General features: G+C 33.2%; 1 long non-coding RNA gene across 2 annotated transcripts; it reads left to right on the top strand.

The window, feature by feature from the left end:
* Positions 1 to 1,743: 1,743 nt before the first annotated feature.
* On the top strand, positions 1,744 to 22,083 carry LOC112484606. 2 transcript variants are annotated; one of them, XR_003048065.1, is made up of 3 exons: positions 1,744 to 2,041; positions 17,366 to 17,446; positions 22,031 to 22,083. It is a non-coding gene; the product is annotated as an uncharacterized LOC112484606 (long non-coding RNA). The 2 variants fall into 2 exon arrangements; XR_003048066.1 differs by lacking the exon at positions 1,744 to 2,041 and adding an exon at positions 12,333 to 12,412.
* The last annotated feature ends 2,478 nt before the right edge of the window (positions 22,084 to 24,561 follow it).

Raw genomic sequence — 24,561 nt, 5'->3', positions numbered from 1 at the left:
TGTGATGAGTGCATGAAAGTGTGTCTATGAAAGTTGTTGCCTGAAATTTCATACTAGAAGAGTTGAGTGGAAAGAACACAGGGCTAGCAAACATGAAACATGAGTTTTACTTCCGGCTGTGGCACCAAGTATCACCTTCTGTGCTTTAGTTTTGGCTGTTGTCATTGGACAGGCATTAAAATAAATGATCACTAAGAATTTTTGATGACATAAGAAAATGCTCGTGTAAGTATAATATAAATGAAAAATAAACAAACAGGTTAGTAACTTGATGAAGAAACATGCCTAATATCATCAGACTAGTAACTGCTGAGCAGAGACTCAACCCCAGGTCCATCTCTTGTCAAAACTCACGACTTTAACTACTATGTACCTTAACATCAATGTGGTGGAAACCAGATGCTATGTCTCAAATTACATTTCATCACTGATTTTCTGACATCTAGTAAAATATTAGACAGCAGGAAAGTTGTTTTTGCTATAGTCCACCATTGTCACATAGCTCATATCTTTAAATATTCCATATCTTTAGGCCCTCAAGCACTTGATTTCACTGTATTGATCAAATTGATTCACTGGAAGGAAAGCTGTATCAGGGGAAGGGGAAAAAATATATATAGCTTACTATTTGGCAAGAGGAAAGATGAAACTGCTAACTTAAAAGAAAAAAATGCATGTAGTTTAGTTCTTTTTCTGTTTTCAATGTTTTCCTCCCCTTCCTGAAGAGTTTGCCTTGAGGTAGGAAATTCTTAGCACATTGTGAGTTTCTTTCTTCCCATAATCTAAATGCATATTAACTAGCACATTAAGGCAGAGGGGTTTTTTTTTTTTTTTCGTAGTCTCAATTTCAGCTCTGTCATAACTAAAGATGGGTGTTTATTTGTAATTTGATTCGAATAATCAGTCTAACTCTTCAAAAGTGAAAATAAATACCAAATTTTGATAGACAGAGTAATGGCCCCCCAAGATGTCTATGACCTAACTTCTGAAACTTGTAAGTAGGTAAATTACATGGGAAAAGGGACTTTGAAGATGTGGTTAAGTTCAGGATTTTGAGATGAGGTGATTATCCTGGATTATCTGGGTAGTCCAATATAATCACAAGAGTTTTTATCAGAGGGAGGTAGGAAGGTTACAATCAGAGAACATGACAATGGAACAGAGGTTAGAAAAGATGCAGCTACAAGCCAAGGAATACTGGTGGCCTCTAGAACCTGGAAAAGTCAATGTGTTTGGGAAGAACATAGCCCTGCTGGCCCCTTGATTTTAGTTTGGTAAGATCCATTATGCACTTCTGACCTCTGGAATTGCAAGATACATTTGTGTTGTTTTAAGCCACTCAATTTGTGGTAATTCGTTACAGTAGCAATAGGAAAGTAATGCACTTAGGATGTTTCTAGAGTTGTAAATATTATAGACAGTAATTCTTTTGTGCAAGAATTTTTAAGGGAGAATATTTTATTATAAACTTTATTACTGAGGCTTTCCACCTCTTTAAGCTAGAGAAAGCTTCTAAAAGTTATCATGACTGGAAAGTTTAAAGGGATGGACCAAAAATAGGTAAATATCATGGTTTGCTTTTCAATCCAAGTTTAGACAAATTCGTTAATCTTGGGCACAGTCAATGCCTTACTGTAAAGTTTATCTGTGCACAGCAGAAGTGAGAGGAGGACCAATGAGCTGAAAGATAATTCAATCAATCTGCTTCCTCTGTCTTTGCTTCTGTGCTTCATACAGGAAATATAATGCTGTGTCAAGTTCCAGAGAAGAGTTTCTTCTGTTCCAAGTTACTAATCAGGCTAAAACAAAAAGAGTTAAAAGAAGAGGCCAGGAGAAAAGGAGCGTCCCACTGCTGATGGGCTAAGAGGATTCAGCACAGAGAAGTCAACCAGAAAGAGCCTCACCATGCCCACAGCTCCTTTGATACCTGTGTGGAGAAGTACTGAGTGAAGGGCAGAAAACAAGAGAACAGAAATGCCCTGTGCTTGGAGAACTTCTGACCTACAGCTACTACTGATTTTGAGTGTCTTCTTAGTGGCTGGTAAGTTAGAATTATCTTTAGGAGAGTCACAGGAGAATGACTGGTGAGAAACCTGGTCTCAGCTTTTCCTGGGCGTTCTTTGCCTTTCTTATGGAGCAATATAAGATAAATGCAATCACAGAGAACGGGGAGGGAAGTTGCTTCTAGATTTGTTCCACTTTATTATCCTGGTTTTCCTCTTTGTCTTACTTATTTTACTTGGAATCCTACTGAAGTACACACATTTCTATGATTTGCTTCACTGCCACTATCTTATTTTCCCCTCCCCCCCTTTTTTGAATGAGGCAGAATAAGTTAAATAATTTCTAATAGCAGTCTAAGTCATCTGGCTTCTCTTTATCTTCTTATCTCTTTATAAAAAAATTAAATAATAATTCTGACACATTTAGGTCAATGTTGTTAGCAGTATAAATTAGGAAAGTCAATAGCTTTCTATAACTTTCTACAACCAGGTGCTTTTTAAAATATACTCACAGTTTGGAGGTGCATTTGTGATATATGTGTTATTTATTTTTAAAATGTGTATCCTGTAAAAGACACTTTCTGTGCTGGGGGACACACTCTTCAACGTCTAGGTCCCTGTGGGTGTTGTAGAGATCTTGGGACTACTGTGGGGGTGTCCTGGTTTCACTATAGAGAGTAGAGGGTTGGTAGTCGATGTGCGAAGGAGTTTTCAGGTTTCACTTTAAGTAGATGGAAGCAGTGGCAAGGAAGCGATGTAGTTGGTTTAATTTTTTTTAATTTTAGAATTAAAAGAAGAAAATGTATTTTTTCTCAAATGAATAACTTGAAAATGCCTATCTTACAGCAAAAAGTCTGTTTTCCGTATGATAATCTTGCTGGTGACACACAAAATAACCATACTCTGTCACTGTACCTATGCAAAATTTTCACACACTTTTTTCCTTTGATCTGCACAGTAACCCAGTGAAGGAGGCACGGAAGACATTTCTCCATTTTACAAAGGTAGAAACTGAAGCTTAGACAGATGAAATGATTTGTCCAACACTACTAGTACATGGCAGAGTCACATCCCCTCACATCTATAAGCATCACTAAACATTTGAATAGATAATTTCCCTCGATATTTAGCTATTATGCTTTTCATTAAGGAGCACCACTATTTATAACACCACTGAAAAAAAGTTAAACCAGTACTGGGTTATAAACTTAATGGACTATTTACTCATTAAAAAAAAAAAAAAATCAAGTAATTTGAATCTTTCAGTAGTTGAGATCTTGTAGAAAGCTCTTATAGAAACCTGTGGAGGGCCCAACTTGTCAGAGAAGCCAGGTAAGCAAGGAGTATTTATGTCAAATTGCACTATGACTTTTAGGAAAACATAATCAATAATTTTGAATTTTAAAACTATTTCTAATTACATTTAGGAGACACTACATACATCAAATCTCTAAGGTCTGTGCTTGTATAATTGTAAAATTATCTAAATGTTTAGAATCAAGATATAAAAAAGCAAATTACTTTATATGCTGTGATTTGGCATGATAAATTCACCATGAAATCATTTAGAATAATGAGAAGCAAACTACTTGGGGCATAAATTTATGCCTCTAGTACCACTTTGTTATTCATACTGCCAAATAGAAATAACTCACTTTAATATACAAAGATAAATTAACAAAGGGGCAAGGGAGTTAGTGATTTCAATGTAAAACATAACATTAAAAAAAAAATCTATTCACCTTTTTCTTTACTAATTTGCTTATAAATTCAAGCAATGTGGTAGTCGGTAGACAAAGTTTATTGGGAAAAGAGCTGAGGGGAATAATTAAAACACCCTAAGTTGTCTACTGCAGAGCAAACTCACAACCCTGTGCCTGGTCTGCCTTCTTAGCATTCCTTTCCCTCCACACCACTGCCTCCTTATTTTAGCCACTTATCTTCTAGTTTTTCCTGTGTTCAAATTATATTTTGCTATTCCAATCAATATGATCTATCTTTTACAAAAGTCACTGATATTGATATTACGAATTATTGAAAAGGAATCCACTACTCTTTTTTTTCTTCCTTGGGCTAATTTTGACCATTTGTCATTGTCTTCCACTAGGGGGCAGGCAGTAACAAGAAGAGATAAAAATCGAGACAAGACTGTTTAGTTAGCTTCAGCAGGTTCACAAAAGATGGAAAAAGAGATTAAAAGCAATTGTGAAAGTAAAAGGTGTTTGTCCTTATTAATTTCAGCCCTCTCTTCTTTTTCTAGTTTGTGATAGTTGCTAATTTACATATTGTAGTAATTCTTAAGTGTGTTTTCTCTAAATATCCATCTTTAAGAAATTAATCAGAAATCTTTATTAAGAACACTGAGTGTGCATGGAGGAGTCTGTGTGTGCATGTGAATAGTGCCTAAAAGTTATTAGCAATCTAAATTAGGGGAATCAAGCTAAGATGACAATTTAAGAGAAAATTTTAAATCATTCGGTCTTGAAATTGTCCATGACTCTAGTAAAAATCTCCAAATGGGAGAAATTATGGTGGGTTAGAGTTGTCACAGGCTTTATAGAAGAGATGGGTCTCGAGCTGGGCCTTGAATGATAGATTTGGATTGATGAGGAAAGGCACAGATACAAATCGGGAGGAGGGGATATGCAGTGTGAACAAAGGCAGAGTGATTTGAGGAGAGAAAGAATTCTAAGCTTGATGGAATGGAAATAGTGTTACATGATCATAGGAAATAAGGTTGAATCTCAGGGGCCCTTGATAGCTAAACAGAGGAACTTGGATACTGTGCAGTAAACATTGAGGAGCCATCTGTTGTATTGTGAACAGGAAAATAATATAATAAAACAATAATTTTTGAGAATAATATGACAGCAGTTTTCTGTTCAGTGGGAGTGACACTTGGTAAAAGATTTATTTTGAAGCAGGAGAGAAGAGCTCCTACCCTTGGGTTTCCATTTTAGGAAGTCCTATGATTCTGCTGTGAGACATTGGTGGCTGAGAAGGGAAGTTTCTTTGCAGAGGAAGATGTTAAATTTAGTACAGTGAGGGGGAACAACTAGGAGGAAAATTCCTATAGGTTCTTGGAAGTATAGCACAGTCCAGGGTTTGTGAATCATTCGCGGAGTGGAGGATCTCACAAAGAGAGTACTCACAGAGATAAATGTAGTAAATTAGGTACTAGAGATTTTTGTAATTGAGTCCTAGGAGTGATAATTATTTCTCTCTCTCTCTCTCTCTCTCTTTCTCTCTCTCTCTCTCTTCTCAGTAATGGAAAGCAAGATCTGAGAAGAGCTGGGAAGAAAGACAATCTGGGATATAGATAGAGTTCTTAAACTTAAGTAAGAAGAAGGAAACCTCTGAAATTGAGAAGTAAGATGAGAAGTTAAATATAGGGATGTTAATAAATTGAGAATAGGCATAAGGAGATGAGAGAGCTCCACAGTAGATAAGTTGCCTCCCAATAAGGTCATGAATATTTCAGTTGATGGTGCTAGGGAATAAAATAACTCAGTTATCATTTGGTTTCATGTTGTATCTGAAAAATCAGTCTGCATAATGACTAACATTCAGTAATCATCGATATACTTTTCCTCTTCCTCTTTGCTATCACTGACACACATTTGATAACTCCTGACTGGGATTAGGAAGCAGACCTGAGGTTATGAAAAAGCTTTGGACTGTATAACAAAACTCATGTAAGAGTCACAATCAGCTAACTGTTTCTATGAAGTAACACATTATTTACGCATTAACAATGAACAAACAATTTTGAGATTTTCTTAGCTAAATTAGTTTATATGACTTGTCTGCCTCCCAAACCTGGAAACCATCTTAAGAACAAAATCCTATTTATGTTTAAGGAAGCAGGGTAGAAAAATACCAAAAACATGACTATAAGATTTTAGAAGCAAACCATTTTCTTTAAAAATATCTGTTCCTTTGAGTTGTTGATGCTGTTGCAGGCTCTCCAGAAATTAGACTCTGAGAAAGAGTTTAGAGTAGAGAATGTTTATTAGGGAGGACACTTGGAAGAAACATCTGGAAGGAAGGGCAAATTTTCAGAGGGAGATGTTTATCTGCAGTCTCAACTCTTGAGACCCTCATCAGATAGCCATGGGGAGCTGTGGAGTTAGAATGGCCTTAGAGAGGCCCTGCACTGAATCAACCTGGCGGGGCCTTTATACATTCATCTCAGTCATTCATTGGGTATGGGATGTCCTGAGAACGGTCTGCTTTGGACAAAGTAATTGAGATGATTCCTGAAGATGCTGAGAACTAAAGGCTGTCTGACAGTAGTGTTCCTAGTAGTAAGAGCAAAGAAGTCATTCCTTGACCATAGCTGCCGTTTCTACTTCTCTTTATTCCTTCCATATTTCTGAGTTTGTTTAGTATTATTATTTCCCATCAGCCTAAATAATTTCTTTTATTATCATTAGTGGTGTAGACCTGCCTGTGAGAAGTTCTCTTAGTTTTCTTTTATCTAAATATGCCTCATTCTTGACCTACATTTTTGCTGGATATAGAATTCTGGGTTTTATTTTCTAGCACTTTAAAAATGTTGTCTTATCATTTCTGGTGAGAGAGCAGCAGATACTCAGATCATCACTTCCCTTAATATAATTTGTCATTTTTTATTTTCTCTTTCAAGATTTTTTCTTTATTGTTGTTTTTAGACATAAAATGTGTGTAAGTATGGTTATTTTCATATTTATCCTGCTTGGGGGATTACCGAGATTCTTGAATCTGTAAATTTATGTTTTTTAGAAATTTTAGGAAAATTTTAATCACTATTTCTTCAAATAAATTTTCTTCTAACTTTGTCTCTCCTCTTCTTTTAGAATCCAGATTATACATATGTTCGAAGGACTTTTGCTACTTCATCACAGGTCTCTGTGACTATTATGTTTTTTCTTTTTAAAAATTTTTTCTCTTTTATTTAGAGTGGATAATTTTTATTGATATTTCAATTTTGCTAACAATTTCCTGTCTCATCTTTATTCATGTATTAGGTCCATTCATCTGAATATTTTATTTCCGATATTATATTTTCGATTTTATGATTTCTTTTTTAGTTTATTTTTTTCTGTTGAGATTTTTCTGATTTTTTAAAAAATTAATTGTGAGAATATTTTCCTTTACATCACTGAACATAATTTAACATCTGCTTTAAGATCTTTGTTAATTCCTACGTCTGGGTCACCTTGAATTTCATATCCCTTTAATGTCTTTTTCTCCTAAGAATGGGCCACATTTTTCTAGTTCTCTGAATATTGAGCAATTTTATTTGAATACTACATCATAGAGATTCTGCAATTTATTATATTGCTCTGTTGATTTTTTTTTTCCAGAAAGCATTTAACTTTGTTGAACTCAAACTTCAAACTCTGTCTTATGGATAGTGCTTTAAATCTCAGTGCTTTCACCTTTAGCTAGTCAGCTTCAAGTGTACCCTACCATGTGTGGTTTAGGGTCAGCCAGAGAGCAGTTGGTAGAATTTACACACAGAATTTCTGCCTCTTTCTCTCTATCTTTCTTTCTTTCAATTTCCAGAGACCAAGGTTGCCCCCAAATTTGTCCTCTTATTCTTCAGAAAACTGTGCGTTTTCTATTAGAGTTTTTTAGCTGTTCGGTGTGGTGCCAACTGCAACCTTCTCTAAGACTAAAACAGTCAAAATGGGGAAAAAAATAGGAACCCATACCCCACACCTGATCCATTTCCTTCTTTCAAAGATTGAAACTTCTCAAGAATCGTCTTGCTTTTTCCACTCTGCAGTGTCTTTAAATAGTTCTTATATTTTGTCCAGAATTTATAGTTATTATATGTGGAGCCTTACTTTGCCATAAAAGAAGTAGAATTTTGTTCAAATCCATAATTTTAATATCAGTGTGCTTTTACCAGTTGATATTGATTTGGTTAGTTATATTGTCTTGGACATTGAGATTGAATGTATTGTATTATTAAAAACCTTTTTGTTTTCTAACTTTCATTCATGCACTGAATGTTCTTTTTTTTTTTCACTTTCCCAATAAAATCTCACTCCTTTTTCCTTCAATTCTAGATTCTTATATATGACTTTGTTTGTTTTAATGGTATGTCATGAGATTTAATTCTACCCATTAAGCTATGTCATTTTTAAGAAATTGCTTACTCTTTTTAGATGTATTACTTAGTCTAATCTTCTTTCAGCCTTTCATATCTTTTGCCCATTTTTTCAATTGGGTTGTCCATATCGTTTTTTTTATTGGTTTATATGTTCTCTGTATATTTTTTGGTGGAAAGCAGCCTTTTGTTTATCTTAACTCTTGTGAATAGTCCACAAATTTTTGCTTGTGAACATTATTTTATGCATTTTTTTTTCCCCTGCAGAGGTTTTAAATTCTACAGTCAAAATTTTCAGTGTTTTCTTTTATGGTTTCCAAGTTTTATACCAGGTTACAAAGGTTTCTTCACTTAAGGTAGCAACTGTTCCAATTACCTGGGACTTTTCTGGTTTACAGAACACTGAATGTCTTGTGTTCCCAGAAAACCCTCAGTCCCAGGCAAATCAAGATGTTAGTCACCCTATCTCATGTTTAAGATAAAAATAAAATTACCTATATTCTTCTAGTATTTATTTATTTACCTATTTATTTGCTTATATGTAAATCTTTGATTCATTTTATTTATTTTTGTGTGAGAAGTAAGATAGGAATCTCATTTTATTTTATTTTATTTTTTTCAAATGGCTAGCTAGTTCTAATACCACTTATTAATGATATAAATAATCATCCTTCCCTTTATAAATTTCAATGGCCACTTTTATTAGGTACTAATTTTCTATAAGTGTAGATGAAGCAATGGAAGAGCCAAAAAAATCAGTTGATTTTCTTATTCTAATTTTGGTGATTTTTTCTATTTTTGTCTGCTGAAACTTTGGGATTCCACTCAATATTTTGTTTACTGAACACTCAATTAACTGTTGTCTGCTAATAAATTAATGTCTTTAAAAATGTAAATCACTTTCATAAATAAAAGTGTAAGAACATGAATATATGCCATGATACCAGGATCGATTGTTGACATTGTTATATTAAAAAAATGTGAATTGTGCTTCTAGTGTTTAAGTACTTATTATTTTAATTTTCTTTTATACTAACATATATAATATATATTTCAGAGTGTATGATATTCATACATTTCAAAGAACAATTATACAGTGACTGTCTATGTAAATTAAGAAATAGACGATTGCCTATTCTTCCCTGATTATACCCCAACTTTTGCTCTAAAGGTAGCCATCATCTCTTGGGACAATCGTTCTCTTTGGGAGATAATCATTCCCTGATTTTCTTTACATTTTACTATGCAGGTATGCAGCCCGCAACAATCAAATTCGTTTTGCCTTTTGTTGTATTGTACGTAAATGAAATCATGTTGTATATATTATTTTATAACTGCTTTCATTTACTCAGTATTATGTTTGAGATTCATCTAAGTTTGTTTGGTAGTTGTTGCTCACTAATATAATTTTTATCCTAGAATTTCAGATGTTTGAAAATAGTTTTCTTTCCTAGAAAAATTCTGGCACAAGAATAACAAAAATGATTTAAAATAAGAAATCTCACGTTTTGCATTTTTGTTTCTTTCTTTTTCGGAAACACGAATTCATGATAATTGAAATATTAAGCTATAAGACATATGAAGGAGAAAGCTTTAAATTTAAATTTAAATTTTAAATCACTAAAAAGGCAAACATTTGTTTTTATTTTCTGTTCTCCATCACAGAAAAATATGTAGTCTCAGGGAAAAAAATATCGAAATTATTATGTGAGACTAGACTAATAGCAAAAGCTGAGATTATCTTTTCTCACTCTAGTCTTTATTCAGATTCCCAGTATTTCCTGTAGTCCTTCTAGACACATGTCTTCTGCACATAATAGTAACTTTTATTTGGAATGTTGTTCTCTCTTTCTCTCTTGCTTTCTTAATGGCATCTCGCCCATTGGATCTTGTATTAATTACTCACGGTTACATGAAATATTGCCACAAAACAAATACTTATTTTCTCACAGAGACCCATGAGTGAGAGAGAAAGAGCACACCAGAATAGGAGCCATAGTTTTTTTATAACTTAATCTCGGCATTGACATCCATTACTTCTATATTCTGTTTGTTAATAGTGAGTTAGTAAGTCCAGGTCACACTCAAGAGGAGGGAATTTTATAAAGATGTGAGTATCGGGAAGGAAGAACGTTGGGAACTAACTCAGTACTAGAATAAGTTACACAAGGTACATTTTCCATATGTTTCATTTGTTGCTATTGTAATTTTACATAATGATTGTATTTCATTGTTTGATTAATATGTATTGTTCCCATTAGAATAAAAGCTACGTGATAAAAAGGTATTTATTGAGTGCCTAGCTATTGCAACTGAATAAATGAATACTAAGATAGCTTTCATTTGCCCTCACCAGTCCAAAAGCTCTAATATATGTGATAGATGGTCACTCAAGTGCCATATAAATGAAAACTACTAGTGAGAGACTGATCATCACCTTAGAAGGCAGAAAAGAGAACATTTCCTTTACTTCCAACATTTATCATTAAATTAATGCACTAGTCTTCAGGTAGCTTTAGTAGAGATAAAAAAACTTCCATGATCTCTTATTCCAATCATTCCTGTTTGCTATTTAGAACATAACAGAATTTGGGGGAAAATTGGTGATGATTTCAATTATTCCTATAGGATGATATTACTTTTTACTCAGACGTAAGAAATAAAATTATAAATTAGGCTCCTTTCCTCAAAAGTTACAAAATGTATGGATATGCTGGCTGACTATCATTAACTTTCACTAGTTCCCAGTTTACAATGTGAGAACCACTGCATTAGAGGCAGAAATATAATTAGCCTATCTGGATGACAATTCATCTTTTTTTAAGGACCTCTGAAAAAGGAGATGATTTATTTACACAACTTTGTGCTTGAATCCTTTCATAACTCTGAAAGCTGTCAGGAAATAATACTTTTATGTCTAACCTGCATCCACAATATGCCGTTTTAAAAAATGCAGTGCAAACATTCACTAACTAAAATGTTAGGTTGATACTTTAAGCTTTCTGGAGCCAGAAAGTTGTAGTAAAGTTTTCTATACTGTATTGACTTTACCACACTGGTGATTAGAAAAAGCTATGTGCTCAGTTTAGCTAAATAAAAGTTGTTCTGACAATGTAATTTGAACTTCAGGGCCTTTGTGTGATTAAGATCTCAGTCTCATAGTTGCATTCATTTTAAATGAAGCCTTGGATCTTCAGGAGAGATACACTGCTTCATTTTTACTGTGTTTAAAACCTCAGTTTGTAATGTTCTTTGAATATCTTGTATGAGTTATTCCTTACTTGTTAAGTAAGAATGATAGTCTATGTTTCGTAGTGGGAACTAGAACACATAAATTAATTTAATTATCTAAAATGATTCAGGGAAGAAGAAGCAGAACTTATCCCTTATATCTTCCAGCCATTGCTTAATTCACAATGGTCTAGCTCTGTATTAGTTGTAATAACTTGCAGAGTTTTGAAGTTTGAAAGTTTGAAACATCAAATGAAGAATGAATTAATTCTATCATTTGATTTTCCTTATGTAAAATATCAGGATATTTTCAGATTTCAATGCATTCTGTTTCATTTTTTTTAAGTAGTAAGTTCAATAAATGATAAATAACAATAGAGATGATAAATAAAGATGTGAAGAACATAATAAGCAATAAGAATGACTTCTAATTAATTCAGTACCAGCACAGAGGCCTCAAGTTCTGGAGAGAAATATTTTTTAAAAATGTAAAAATACAACTCTTCCACATTATTCTCTTTTGCAGCTATATGGTCATAGCCAAATGTTTTATGTTACAGTTTTGTCCCAATTTAAGTATGCTTTTAGCTTAAAATTGATTTTATCAGACTCTTTTCTCGTTTGTTTGTATTCTCCTCCAAACATGCAAATGAATGAAAGGGCAGGATATCTGTAACTTTTTTTGTTTCCTATCTCCATACACTAGAAATAATAAATAAATCTAAGTGGCGATATTAACTTTTTAAGTATGGCGTAATTTATGTTCTATTTTGGTTTAAAAACAGTTACCGAATTAGGGATTTTTATTAGAAATGGTGAAATATCAGAAATGCCTATCTCTAACTTTGTTAGTCAGTAGAGTGCAGCAGAGCATGGGATTTTACAAAAGATAAAAAGTGTTTCACATCACAAGAAAACCATGTGCTCTTTCTGAGAAACTTTTTCCCCCTCACCGGAGGAAGTCTTGGGAGTATAGGTTTGCACAGTCATGCCTAGAGAATGTCTATTGTGTGGGTGGTATGTGCTTGCTCAGGTATATGACAATGACATTTGGGAAAGGAAACTTCTAGTGCTCAAAGTGAGTAAGAGATTTCATTAGTAGTAAAATCACAAAAACAGTCTTCTACTAATGATTTTGACTTAAATGGAAAAGTTTTTTTTTCAGTGTCAAGGGTTTTCATTTGTATTTTGTTTTGTGTTTATTTGTGTGGATGTATGTCCTAATGTTACATGTATTAAAATCAGATGTTTCTGATGTTATTTTTAATTAAATCGAGTAATAATTTATGTACAATTAACTGCATTTATTCAAGCGATATGAATTGATGAGTTTTGACAGTTGTATATATCCTGTGAATCATTACCACAAACAAGATACAAAACGTTTCCATTATTCCCAAAATATTCCTTCGTGTATCTTTGCATCCATCCTTGCCTTCATCCCTGTCTGTAGGCATCCACTGATCTATTATTTGTTACTATAGACTAGTTAGCATTTTATGTTAGTAGTACTCTTTTATGCAGTTATGTGATTCACTCAATGGAATAATTTGAGATTCATCATTGCTGTGTGTTTCTTTTTGTTGCTGAGTAGTTTTCATTGTCTGGATAATTTATCCATTTATCTAATGATAGGCATTTGGTTTGTTTCTAGCTTTTGGCTATTGTGAATGAAATTGCTATGAACTTCATGCACAAATTTTTGTATGGCCATATGTTTTCATTTCTCTTGGGTAAATACCTAGGATTGAAATTGCTAGGTTGTATGATGGGCAGATGTTTGACTTTTGAATAAACTACCAGAAAATTTTCAGTGTAGTTACATTTATTTTACATCCCCATTGGTGATGTATAAGAGTTTCAATTGCTTCACATTTTTGCTGATACATAGTATCAGTCTTTTTAGTTTTAGCTATGCTTACATTATCTCACTGTGACTTAAATTTATATATTATTTATGATTACTATTTTTAAACATTTTTTTCATGTATTTATTGGCCATTTGAATATCTTTCCTTGTGTTAAATGTTCAGTCATTTGTCTATTTAAAAAAATTTTTTTAAATTGACTTTAAAAGTTATCTAATTGTGAAAATTCTTCACATATTCTACCTAGCAGTCTCTTATCCGATACATGTGTTGTGAATATTTTCTTCCAGTCTATGGTTTGCCTTTTTATTATCTAAATATTTTTCAAAGAGCAAAGGTTTTTAATTTTTGATAATATCTATTTTATCAAATTTTATTTCATTGTTTGTTCTTTTTGTATTCTAAAAAACCTTTTTGTATATGCCAAAGTCACAGATTCTCTCCTATGTTTTCTTCTAGAAGTATTACAGTCTTAGCTTTTACATTAAAGTTGATAATATACTTTAAGGTAATTTTTGTGTATAGTGTTAAGTAAGGGTTGAAGTTCTTTTTTATTATATGGATATTCAATTATTTCATGATCAACTATTGAAAAGACTTCACTTTTCCTTTAAATTACCTTAACATCTTTGTCAAAAATCATAGATCATATGTGTGTGAGTCTATTTCTAGGCTCTCTGTTCTGTTCCATTGAAGTATGTGTCTTCAGCTAATGGCAGACTGCTTTGATTACTGCAGCTTTAGGATAAAGTTTGAAATTAGGTAGCATAAATCTTCCAATGTTATCTGTGTTTTTTAAAACATTGCTTTGGCTGGTCTAGGTTTACATTCCCATATAAATTTCAGAATCAGCTTCCCAAGTTTTATGGAAAATACTATCAGATTTTGATTAAGACTGTATTGAATCTGTAGACCAATTTGAGAACTGATCTCTTAACAATTTTGAGTCATTCTGTCCAAGAACAAGGTATTTATCTCCCCTATATAGGTATTCTTTAATTTATCTCAGTAGTGTTTTATAGTTTTCAGTGTACAGACCTTGCACATCTTTTGTTAAATTTATTCCTCAAGTTTTTTCCCTACTATTGTAAATGGAATTGTTTGTTTTTAAATTTTATTTTTCAATTGTTTGCTGCTAGAATATAAAAATATAATTGTTTTAAAATATAATTAGCATTTTATACTATGACCTTGCTATATTCAATTAGTTCTGGGATTTGTTTTGTAGATTCCTAATAATCATGTCATCAGCAAATAGTTTTATGTCTTTGTTTCTGATCTATATGCCTTTTTTCTCCTTGCTTTATTTCAATGGCTACAACCTCTAGTAATATTGAAAAGAAGTAGTTAGAGCAGACATTCTTGCTTTGTTCCTGATTTCAGAGGGGAAATATTTCATTATTAAGCATGATTTAGCTATAGGATTTTCATAGATGTCCTTTAACAGTTTTAGGAAGTTTCTTTCTATTTCTAGAGTTTTAAAAATCATAAATGAATGTTAAATTTTGTCAAGTGCTTTTTCTACTACATCTGTTGAATTGGTCACTTTTTTCTCTCTTTTATTCTCTTGACATTGGGAATTTCATTGATTTTTAAGTGTTCAATCAACCTGCATTCCTGAGAGAAATGCTATATGATCATGTATTATTCTTTCTATATAGTGTTAGATTTAATTTGCTACTCTTTTGTAAATTTTTTTGTGTCTTATGTTTATAAGGGTTCTTGGTCTGTTGTTTTTCTTATTTGTAATGGGTTTATCTGGATTTGGCATATGGTTAATTCTACCTTCATAAAATGAGGAGGGAATTGTTCCCTCCTTGTCTATTATCTGAAGGAGTTTGTTTGTAGAACTGATATTACTTCTTTAAATGTTTGCTTAAATTTGTCAGTGAAGCCAGTTTGGTAGGAAAATTTTTATTAAATAAAATACAATTTCTTTAATAGCTATAAGGCTCTTTGGATTATTCGTTTAATTCAAAATAGGCTTTCAAAGCTATTTTTCAATGAATTTGTCCATTTCATCTAAGTTATTGAATTTGATTAGCATAAAATAGTTAATTTTCTTTTATTTTTTTCATGAATATAGTATCTATATTAATGTTTCTTATTCCATTCTTGATATTAGAGAATTGATTTCTCTGTTTTTTTTTTCTTGATAAATCTAGTTATTGGCTTATAAAGATTGAAGATCTTTTCAAAACACCAACTTTTGATTTTGTTAATGTCTGTCTTGCTTGTTTTTTATTTTAATGATTTTTGCTCTTACCATTATTATTCTATTTTTTGTTTGTTTGTTTTTAGCTCCTCTTTTATTTTGTCTTTTTATTTTGTTTTTAGCTCCTTTGGGTGGGTTTTAGATACTTCTTTTCCAAATAACATTTAAAATTTTAATTTTCCTATAAGCATTGCTTTAGCTGTATATCACAAAGTTGATATATTTTATTTTTACTGTTATTCAGTTCAAAATATTGTCTAATTTCCTTTTAGGTTTCTCTTTGATCAAATGATTATTTAGAAACATGTTTAATTTCCAAATAGTTGGGGTTTTCTTAAATGTCTTATTGTTATTGGTTTCCAATTTAATTCTGTTTTAATATGATTACATTTTTGTACGATTTCGGTTTTTAAAAGTTTTTTGAGACTTGCTTTATGGCACGGAATGTGGTCTAACTTGATGAATATACCATGTGAACTTGCAAAGAATGTGTATTCTGCAGTCGTTGGGTAAAGAGTTCTAAAAATATCAATTAGGTTAATGCAGTTGGTAGCTATGTTAGTAATTATCTATTGCAATGTGATGAATTATCCCAAAACTTAGCAGCAGCTTTTTGAAAGATGCATTTTTAAAAATAAAGTACATTATGAGTCAATACCGATACTTTTGACTCAAATTCAGAACTCAGAGGTTTTACTTAAACTTATTCATTTTTACATCTGTATCTTTTCTTCCACACTGCAAAATTGAATGATGCCAACATATTAACTCCTTTGATTTATCCCACAAAACATATACAATGGTTTGAAGATAATAACTCCTGTCAGTATGCAAATTACTAAAAATCTGTTACTAGCGTAAGTGCTCAAAAATTATTATTTTAAAATAGCATTTTATTACAGAAGATGGCAACTAAGAGAAACATTAGATTCAAAATTTCTCCAGAAAAATACTGTGCATTAAATTTTACCCTAAATGTTTCTCTGCTGCTCAGGTCCACTAACTGTAGATGCACTAGAAGTATATTGCTTCGTTGTGAACACTTTCTAGTTTTTTACCTTCCATAGTTAGAGCCTGCCAATATCCAGCCTCAACGCTAATCAAACACCCAATTCTTCTCATTTTATGGCAATACTGAACTATTTGTAGTTCTTTGAAAACCTCATGTGAAAACCATTCTTTCTGTGTGTGCAATTTTCTTTTTCCTTCCACCTTCCCGGAAAACTCTCAATCTACTAAGATCCAGTTCAGATATCATCTGTTGCAGGGAGTCTTCTTTTACCTCTGCTCTCTTAGAATTAAGCATCACTTCTTTTTAGCTTTTGGACATTATGCATACTTTTATCATCACTCTGAAAACTTTACAGTATGTTTGCTTACATAGTTGTTTCCTTTCCTGAACTTTAGCTCTTGGAGAGAAGAGATATTTTTTATTATGATGTTTCTATGCCTAGTAAGTGCTTTGCCAAGTAGTTGCTATTCAAAATATATTTATTAGCAATTCTCACTTAGAGCTTGCCCTATAAAATTTGAAGTTAATAGATAAGTTGTATATATGATGTGATTTCAACAATGCTTAGGAAAATCCTTTTTAGTTCCATACCAGCATCTAGTTAACATAGTGCTTCTAAACCTTTTCTACCTACTCACTGGTGCCTAAAAAGTCTGTAACAAATAGGAAAACCCTGTCTTCCACAGAGACAGACTAAATACATATAAGCCAGGGAGAAGAAATACTTAGATTTGAATATGAAGACAGGAAGGTGGCAAGGGACATTCTGGGCCTAAAGTAAAGGTATGACAAAAAGGCAGGAAGATTGGGTCAAAAGTTTATACTGGGGCAAAATTTTTTGAGAATTTTGCTTGCTTGTCATAATTTGAATTTTCATTGGCAATTAACTAGGAGTCAGGTATACTAATACATATTTCTCTCTCCACCCTATTTCAGAGTGCATAAGCACAGAAGTAGATGATTCTGTTACAGTAAGCAGCTCAACGCAGAACATGGGCAAGGATAATTGCAGTTTGGGTAATGCTCATCTTTTAATGATAATTCTACTAGGAGAGTGCTTGATATTTGTATAATTTTTACGTTTTAGAATTTTAAATAGTCTTATATGCATTTATAGTGTGTATTGTCTAAAATTCTCTAAAGAAAATACTGCTTAAGTTTAAGAGTGTTGGTAAATTTTTCATTCTGAAATTATTTTTGCTTATTTAGTACTCATTTCAAAAATGTGATCAGTAAACAAATCAATTTCCAAAATATTTTTTATTCAATTTTGGAAACATGTTATTACCTTATAAAAAACTTTAAAAAATAGGTCTTAGCAGATGTTAGTGGTTTATTTTTTGTGCCCTACCACCCAGCCCTACTGTCTCTTAAAATTTTGTTTGCATTACAGTTAACTTTTTCCTTATATTTTAAATTGTTATTTCTGTGATATTTCTTACGTTGAATACTTAATGTAAAAATAATTCCAATGATATCAAAATGCATTCTTGGACTTAATAAATATCTCTTTTAATTACATTCAATTACTCACTACCTAGAAAAATTACAGAATAAACTATATTTACAGCCATCTACAGAATAAAATAAGTAAAATAATTGTATAAACTATAAATCTGAGGTGTGGGGATAATACATGAATGTAGTGGGTTAAATGGTGGTCCCCCCAAAAGATATGTCCACCTGGAACTTATGAATGTCACTGTATTTGGAAAAAGACTCTTCAAAGATGTAAATAGGTTAAGGTTCTTGAGATGTGATCATCCTGAATTAGAGTGGGTCCTAAATTCAATGACTAGCATCCTTAAGAGACACAGGAGAGAAGGTCATGTGAAGAGGGAGGCAGAGATTGAAATGGTACACCTACAAATCAAGGAACACCAAGGATTGTTGGCAGTGACCAAAAACTGGAAGAAACAAGGAAGGATTTTTCCCTAGAGTCTTCGGAAGCAATATGGCCCTGCTAAAACCTTGATTTCAGATTCTGGCTTTCAGTGATCAAGTTTACTGTTATATATATTATTTATAAGGAAGTGAATATAATGAGTAATTAAGTTACTTTTCTACTGTAAATATGTTTTAAAAACACAATTCATATTTGTTTCAGTCTATATATGTATATTATGTATATATGTACAATGTGAAAGAGTTAAATTAGATTTTTGATGTTAACAATGTAAAACTATAATCTTTCTAAATTTAAAAGAAAACTTGGTTTCATATGAAGAAATTAAAGAAAAACTCAGGACCATTGATCAGAAGCTTTAAATATTTGTTGTACTACTTTCGTGTATACAAAGCTTCCAGCAGGACTGAGTAAGAAGGACACACTTTCTATTGATATGAAATTCTATAGCAACTAGCTGCCAATCGAGATAATAAAACTCACATATTAGCAATTAACAAAGTTTAAAAAAAAATCCAGTATTTTAAAAATAATTAGAATAATATTTGAAAAAATAAGCATAAATCTTTTATTCTTCTAAAAACAATTTTTGTACACCTAAGAGTACATTCTAACTCATGAGTTTTATCTCTGATATGAGAAGTTGTAAAGATAATTTACTGATTTTCCCGATTTACTGATTCTCAAGGTAGTTTTTGGAAGGAGGTGGATTTTTGCTTGATTGTAGGAGAATTTGGTACTTGATTTGAGAGATTTCTCCTTGGGTCTCCATTCACTGAAAAATTATTAAGCAGAAGGTCTCTTTTACATTCTAACTCACTAGGAGATCACTGAAACTCAAATACTTGAAGACATTATTTAAGTCATTTATAAAGACACCACTTATTGTAAAACCAGGCTCTTCTAACAGAATCTTGTAGTATCTGGACACTTATTTAGTTATATTTGATAAGTACTAATATGGTCAAGTTGCCAATATTCCCAGACAAGTTTTCTAAAATGAGAATCCACTGAAATGGCAACAATTTAACAGTTTAGAGCATGAAAATTATTTGCGTTGTCACTAAAAGTAATAATATCTATAGGGCATATGACATAAAATTCAAAAGATAGAAGAAAAGCCTTTAAATATCTCCTTAAAGGCATCAATTGGGGCTGAGTTCTTCAAACTTTCCATTGGAAATAGACTATACTTTTAAAAATAGAGAGCAGGTCTCATGGTTGCAGAGGCCAAAATGCCCACAAAGGAAAGCCCTTATCTGCTAAAGTAACCTTTGTCTTCATGGCTACCATCTCTTGATCACTAGTCAACTACTTTAACTGGGAATGGAGCAGGGCACATTGTAATTTTCTTATTCATCAGAATCCTATTGGGTACCCTCAATACTTGCCACACTTCACTTAAAGTAAGGAAAAGAAAGAAGGAAGAAAGGAAGGAGAGAAGGAGGGAAGGAAGGAAGGAGGGAATGGAGTTGCTATTTATAATAAAAACAAAATAGGAAATTTATTTTACTTGTGGGAAAACTTGGAGTTGTTAGTAGGAATTTAGTTTATTTTTAAGGCAAAGTAAGCAGGAAAAAATAGACTACCCAATAGGTATTTATTGTTTTTAATTATGGTAAATACAAGAAATTAGAGCAAACAAATCACTATACTTTAAATCATGAGTCAGCAAACTATGGCCCATGAGCAAAATCTCATTAACTGCATATTTTTGTAAATAAAATTTCATTGGAATAAGGCCACACTCATTATTTAAGTATTATCTATTACTGCTTTCTAGATGCAATGGCAAAGTTGAATACTTGCAACGCAGACTATATGGACTGCAAAGCCTCTAATGTTTACTTTTTGGCCCTTCATAGAAATATTTGTAGACCCTGATTTTTCCCTTCCAGTACTCCTACCCCACCTTACTTCCACCTCTTATTCCTAATAAAACTTTAAATTTTCCTCTCAATGTTTCCAAATGAAAACTTCAACAATACCATCACAAAGTACCCATATCCTAAATTTCCTTCTGTTATAAACTCTCAGTCTTGGTTGTGGTCAATTTGACAATGGAAGAGACCGACAGACCCTAGAACACTTGAAAGCTGGATTGTGTTAGGATGGAAGAGGTCTGGAAAGGCTAAGCTATTGTGAGAGCTATGATTTTTAGAGCTTGAAAATCTAGATCTGGGTAAACCTTCTGAGGTCAGCTCTGACTTTTTATCTGCTACTAGAACAGATTCTTGAGCCCAATATGGACTAAATATAATAGAATCTCACTCTTCACCTTCCTTCTCACCTAAGCCAATAACAGTTAGCTGCCTAGAAAAGTCAAATTATTTCAGAGATCTATTTGCTGCTCATTTCTAAGGCCTTTACTGAATGTCTTTGTTTATTTTTTTTAATGTAGTAGAACTGCATGCAAAATTAGAATAGGAGAGCAAGAAATATATTTTTATAATGGAAGGCTCACACGAACGGTGGTCTTATAAACTCAGAGGAAGAACATTTTTATGCCTTAAAATTATAAATAGTATTTTAAAATCATTGTTTTTTAAAAAACAATACTACAAAACAGAGTTTTTCAGAAACTAAACTCAAAGTAAATTAAGACTACTTTGATTATCAGAAACTCTGTAGAACCCAAGAGAAGGAATGCATTAGGTCTCAGGAACTATGGAATTGGAAATTTCAGCTAGATAAAGATTGTCATTTCTGTCTGTCTATCTGTCTGTCTGTCTCTCTGCTTCTGCTTCTGCTTCATTCTTCCCAAGATAGATGCATTAATCAGGGTTCCTCAGAGAAACAGAACAATAGGATGTGTGTGTGTGTGTGTGTGTGTGTGTTGAGAGAGAGAGAGAGAGAGAGAGAGAGAGAGAGAGAGAGAGAGAGAGAGAGAGAGAGAGAGAGAGAGAGAGAGAGAGAGAGAGAGAGAGAGAGAGATTTTAAGGAATTGTTTTAAGGAATTGTCTCACGAGATTGTTGGGGCTTGGCAAGTCCAAAATCTGCAGAGTGGGTGAGCAGCCTGGAGACCCAGGGAAGAGTTGCAGTTTGAGTCTGAAGGTGGTCTACTGGCAGAGCTGCCTTTCTGCCTTTGACTTATTGGGTGAAGCCCACCCACATTACGAAGGGTAATTTGCTTTACTCAAAGTCTACTTATTTAAATGTTAATCTCATCTAAAAATATCTTCATAGAAACATCTAGAATAATGTTTGACTCAATATCTGAGAACTGTGTCCTAGCTAAGTCAATACATAAAATTAACCATTATAGTAGGAAAAATGGGGAAAGAAGAGGGATAAATTATTCTTCTCAGTTCTGGTTCCAGAATTCTCGAGAAAGTACTCTGATTTGTCCAGCTGAGTGAAGTATCCAACACTGAACCAAACAACTTTAATCCGGGGATGGCTGCAGAAGGGGTGGGGGCAGGGTCACCCTTTGCAAAATAGTTGTCAAGCACCAAACAAAGTACCTCATAAATAAGAAATACTGATTAATAACTTATGAATGTACTTTTCAAATGTTAACATATTTTTCCATTTAATGATGGACTAATTCTAATTTCTGGTTTGTAAGGCTTTTAATGTTATTCAGTTATGATTAACTTATTTTCTAACATGTTTACATAAGTTTTTGTGGAGAACTAGTGGATTCCATTCCATTTAAGTGCCTAAAATTTACTTTTCTCTGAATATTTTTCTAGCTTCATCTATGGACAAGAAGCGGAACCATTTAAAACTTCCTGCAGAAGGTAATATATTTTTTTCTAGAAGCTACTACTGACGAGATAAAGTGTTAAACTTCTTTATAAATAAGTTGCTAGTCTGGTCTGAGGGCCAGCCTTGTGTCTAATTGAAGAATATGGCTGTCTGAAAGCTGTGGTGTGAAGGACCCTAAATGACCCTGTCTCTCTTGCCCAAAGCAGTTGAATTCCGTTAGAAGATTATAGAGCTTTTTCTATTAGGCACTGTGCTAGGCTTTATGGGGTACACAAAGATGAGCAAGACTATCAGAGAGCCCTCAGGGAGCTCAGTTTTATGGGAGCATACAGACATGACCACATTTATTACATAAAGCAGAGGAGATGAGTGCTCACATCAAGTGTATCAGGAGTGTAGAGGAAAGAACTGTTAGCACCAGGGCTCAGAGAAGGCTTCACATAGGATGCAGCATGAATTGGGTCTTAGAGGAAGAGGAATATTATACTAGACAAAGAGCAGTGTGAAAGTCATCTCAGAGTCAAGAACAATGTGAAGAAAGACATAGAAATTAAATTGTGTTTGGTGTTCTCTTTCTGAAGTAAGGGGCAATGTAGGGGTTGATAAGATTGGCAAGGTGAGTCAACTTTAAAAAGAGGGCTCTCAAAGCCAATACAAAGAATTTAAATGTTTTCTTCAGGCAGTGAGAGATCTCTAAAGGGTATTAGAGTTGAGTGAATCACATCTGTGTTATAGAATGATGTAACTGGCTGCAATGTAAGTTATGAACTGAAGACAGGATAGTTTTGAAATAGAAATAGAAGTTAGGAGACTTTCACAATAATCTAGGTACATGGTGATGGGAACTTAAGATAGGGGATGGTAGTGAGAAAAGAAAGAAAGGAAATGCCCAAAAGCCAATTTGAATTTGTCTGAGTGCACAAGGCTGGATGAGACTAGAGGGTATTTACAGACAAAAGATCCAGAAAAGACGAGCTATGTATGACTACTGGCTTTGGAGCAAATTTGAGAATCTACTCTCTATCCCCTCAGTGAAGTAAGAAGTGAAATCACCCTGGCTGATCACAGCAGTGTATGAGGATATATGTGTTAGATGGGTGGCAAACTCATTTAGTGTGGGGTAGTGGCTGGACATTGTAAATTATAAAAAAAGTAATTAAAAAAGATATAAAAAAAGTAAAAGGAGAGTGAAGAGAGGATGAAATAATTGCAATATGATCAGAACTATCATTAAAGGAGAAGGGCGATTGACTGAAGTCCATAGAATGGAGGAAGGTAAAGGAACATAGAATATCCACTGTACTTGGAACCCTCATCATCGGAGTTACTTCCTTGGATACTGTGGCCCTGTTAAAATACACATGTTTATTTGACTAGCTAATACTTTCTCTAAAAAAAGATAGATCTTGAGAATAAATATTAAGCAAACACATTAACACCTTATAGTGTTTACAAGCTATAGTTCAAACTCCTCAGAATACAGAGCCTTCACAACTTGCTCCCTCACCAGTCTTTTTTATTTCTAGTTTTATCTTCAGCATCTTTCCCTTGTGGCACATATGTGCTTACCCACACCCAACTCTAGTTCTCTAAGTCAAGTTCTTGCTTCCCTTTAAGCCTTTGTCAAGTTGGAGATTCCTTCTGTAAGGGGATGCCACCTGGAGTGGTGGAAAGAGCATGGATTTAATGCCTCTCAGATCTGCTTTAAAATCCTCCCTCTTTCTTCATCCAGTTAAGTGATCTTTATTTAGCTGTAAAATTCAAAGGCTTGAGTACATCACAGGAGAAGAAGGTGACCAAAAGAGGAAAGGAGAGAAGATATCAAATGTAGAGTTTAGCACAAATAAGCTTCATTCACATAAAAATTTTACCTTGCCATAGTTGGCTCTGCTCATGTTAAACCGATGAAGTCACTGACATTCTATTACAGGTGAGTTGTAACAGATATACCTTATCATCTCTCAGTAAACCCTCCACCAGTCATGGACACATTATGTAGGTTTATGGGAAAGCATGGGCTTTCATGTTGAAAAACACTTATAGGTTGCAGGGCTTAATTTTTACTTTAAAAGATGGGCAAAAGAGGTCAGCTTCTACTTTTAATCCTCATAATTAGATTGAAAGCATGGAAACAAAATCTGTGGGAAAATTTCACAGTTGAATTCTTTGGGAGTGTGTGACTGAACAGGAAGGAAGGAAGAAAGATTGGTTGAGTTTGCTGACTTTCTGATTTTCCAAAAAAAAAATAAACTTAAAAAAATTTCCAGCTTGCTCAACCCAAATGCCATCTCAGTTATTTTTAACACCATATACTTGCAGCATTTATGTTTGTCTGAAGTACCACCCTTAAGGATCAGTATTTAGTTCTGATATCACTGATTTATTCTCTCTTATCAGAACTTAGGAGGCCACAACCACATCACTAATTATTCCATTTTCTGTCCTGAGGAGCATGAGTTATAAAATAAATCTAATGGTCTCTGACCAGAACATTCATTGTCTTTGCCTTTTAATT

This window comes from Pteropus alecto, unplaced genomic scaffold (assembly GCF_000325575.1).
Source record: "Pteropus alecto unplaced genomic scaffold, ASM32557v1 scaffold270, whole genome shotgun sequence".
In the NCBI taxonomy this organism is placed as follows: Eukaryota; Metazoa; Chordata; class Mammalia; order Chiroptera; family Pteropodidae; genus Pteropus; species Pteropus alecto.
Note: the sequence above shows the minus strand (reverse complement) of the source record. Positions and strands in the feature narration are given on the sequence as shown.